The sequence below is a fragment of the Danio rerio genome, chromosome 20 (genome assembly GCF_049306965.1).
Source record: "Danio rerio strain Tuebingen ecotype United States chromosome 20, GRCz12tu, whole genome shotgun sequence".
In the NCBI taxonomy this organism is placed as follows: Eukaryota; Metazoa; Chordata; class Actinopteri; order Cypriniformes; family Danionidae; genus Danio; species Danio rerio.
In genome coordinates, this window is record NC_133195.1 from 53,989,183 (window position 1) to 53,992,189 (window position 3,007).

Genomic DNA, 3,007 nt, shown 5'->3' on the forward strand with positions numbered 1-3,007 from the left:
ATGAGATCAGAAATGTATTGAACTGTTAACATTTTAATGTATTTTTAATTAGGAAAATAAATGTTATGTGACCAAAGAAGTATGCTAATTTAGAGTTGCATCATACTTTGTACAAATTATGTTAATCAAACTGTACAAATAATGCTAATAAAAGGGATGAGTTGCTCACTATAGAACAAACACGATTGATTTTAATTTATATGACATTTTTGCGTTAAAAGGAAAAAGCTTTGTTGTGGATGTGACGGGTGTGAAATTGGCTGTGGTGTGACTTGGGCAAATCAAATATTATTGTTTGAAAACATTGACCAATATATTTCTGTGTATTTTTCACAGTACGGTAAAATACAATATCTCTTAAATTAATATTTTCTGTAGGATGCTGTACAATATTATATTTGTGCATATACATTAGATTACATTAGAATAAAAAATGTTTCTGCAAAATTGTTGCAAACAATATGTTGAATTTAAACAAACAAAATAAACTTAGCAATGTTTAACTTAATTTATTTGTTTAAATTCAGCCCAAATAAATTGTTTACAACCGCTTACTTTAAAAAAAAATTGTAAATCTGAAGGTATCTTTGAATATTTTTTCCAGTATACTAAAGCCAAATCTGGAGATAATTATGATAATGGTTCGAAACATAATTTATATGTTAGAGAAAATTATTAAATAACATTTTTAAAAATAGGAAAAGTCAAGAGAAACAAGGAATATGTGCAATTTTATAGTTTGTATTTTTTGCAATGATTTGCATGTATGTAAATGTATTATTTTTCCATTTGTAAAGCTGTTTGGTGAGTAAAATATCATTTTAATAAACGTATCTGTTTAATAAATCTGTTTTGTTCAAATGCACCAAAATATATTAATATATTACCCATATTTACTGAGAAAATATTCATGTTCAAAATGGGCTTGTTTGCTCTGATGTAGGCCGAGGCTGGTATAATATTCTGTATGATAACCTTGGATAAAAATATCACGGTTTCACGGTATCACGATATTGTGATTAAAGCTTCAAAATAATCTTTTTAGGGTGCTTTCACACCTGTAGATCACTTGTTTTGTTCAGAAACAGGGATTAAAATTGTTACAATGTTGCTCTTTGTTCTTGGTTGTTCTAGCCAAAACAAGTCATGTGCGATTAAACTCTCCTCACATTGGTCAGAGTTTCAGGCTTTTTTTTTCAGAGTCCTGCTCAAGCTGTCATGCGTCCTTATTTTAATTTATGGCAATGAGCCGTAAGACATTATAAGCGAAAAGGTGCACTTTAATTTTAAATGTTGATACCCACAGACATCGCCGCCAAATATAAATCAGAGGTAAGACTTTCTCAAACATAGCCTTGGCTAAAATTATGTATTATAGGCTTGAGATTATAGAGAGAAATAACAGACTGCAGTTCAGTCAATTTTCCTAACTGATAAACAGCACTTGGTAATATTTTCAGCATGCTTTCACTTTCACATTTGACTTGTTTCGCACACTAGAGTTCGTTTCAATCGAGTCGAGATCACCTCATTCAGGTGATCACGGACCAGTTGTTTTGGCGTGGATCCGAACGCGATTGCTGGATTCACATATGCCAACTGAACCGCGCTAACTAGGGAAACACGCCAGATTCTGAAACAAAAGTCTAGGTGTGAAAGCACCCTTAAATATCTGGGTATACAAAACAACAAAACAAAACACCCCCCCCATGATTGAGTTATATAATTTTATTTAAATAAATTTTTATTTAAATATTTTATTTAAATAAATTTTTATTTAAATATTTTATTTAAATAAATTTAAATAAATGTATTTATTTAAAAATAAATAAAATTGTTGTGAAAAACATGTAAAAAAAATAATAATAAAACAAATCAATCAATAAAACGGATAAAAAAAAATAATTTAGGAACGGTATAACAGAAAACTTTGCCACTTTTCCAAACCCTGGTATACCTTGAAACCGGTTATTGTCCCATGCCTAGTCTGATACCCACTTTATATCCTATCTTAGCCAGGCAGTGAAGATCTCTATTTTTTTTTTTTTTTTTTTTTTTTTTTATATATATCAGATCATAAATGATATAGGAGGACAATTAAGAGCCTAATTGCAGATAATACAAGTATCTTTTATTCTGAGGAAAATTTATCAAAACTTGTTGATTAAAACAGAAATTAATACATTGAAATTGTGTAAAAAAAGTTTTATACTAATTTACAGTTACAACATACCTCGTACGAATTCTGTTAATTAAACTGCACAGCCCAAAAGAAATAATGCTAATCAAAAGGATAAGAGTTGCTCACTAGGGTTGGGCCGATAGACTATGCCTTCGTCCATCGCTGATGGCCAATAGACAACACGATGCTGAGATGGCACCACCAGAGCCCCACCACCGTCGCAAACCCGCTCACGAAAAATACACACTCAGGCCCCGTTTACACTAATACGTCTTCCTTTTAAAAAGGCATTTTAGAGCGAAATTGATCCACATCCACATCGTGTTTTACCCAGCATCTCTGAACAGCCCTCTGTCCGCTGAAAACGCACATCACATAACAACACACACACGTTATGAATTAATTAATTATTCATGAATAATTAATTCACCTCCGCCTATGGAGACGATGCCATCGTCCATTGCGATGTTTTAGATTAGACATTGTACGATGCCAAATTGGTCGACATCGCTCAACCCTATTGCTCACAATAGAACAAACATGATTGATTTTATTTTTTGATTTTATTTTATTACATTTTTGCATCTATAAGGAAAAAGCTTTGTTGTGGATGTGACGGATGTGTAATTGGCACTTGTGTGACTTTGGCAAATCAAATAATATTGTTTGAAAACATTGAGCAATATATTTTTGAGTATTTTTACAGTACGGTTAAATACAATACACACACACACACACACACACACACACACACACACACACACACACACACACACAAACAAGAACAGATTTTGCTGTTTTAATGAAAACGTTATTATTTTTTTC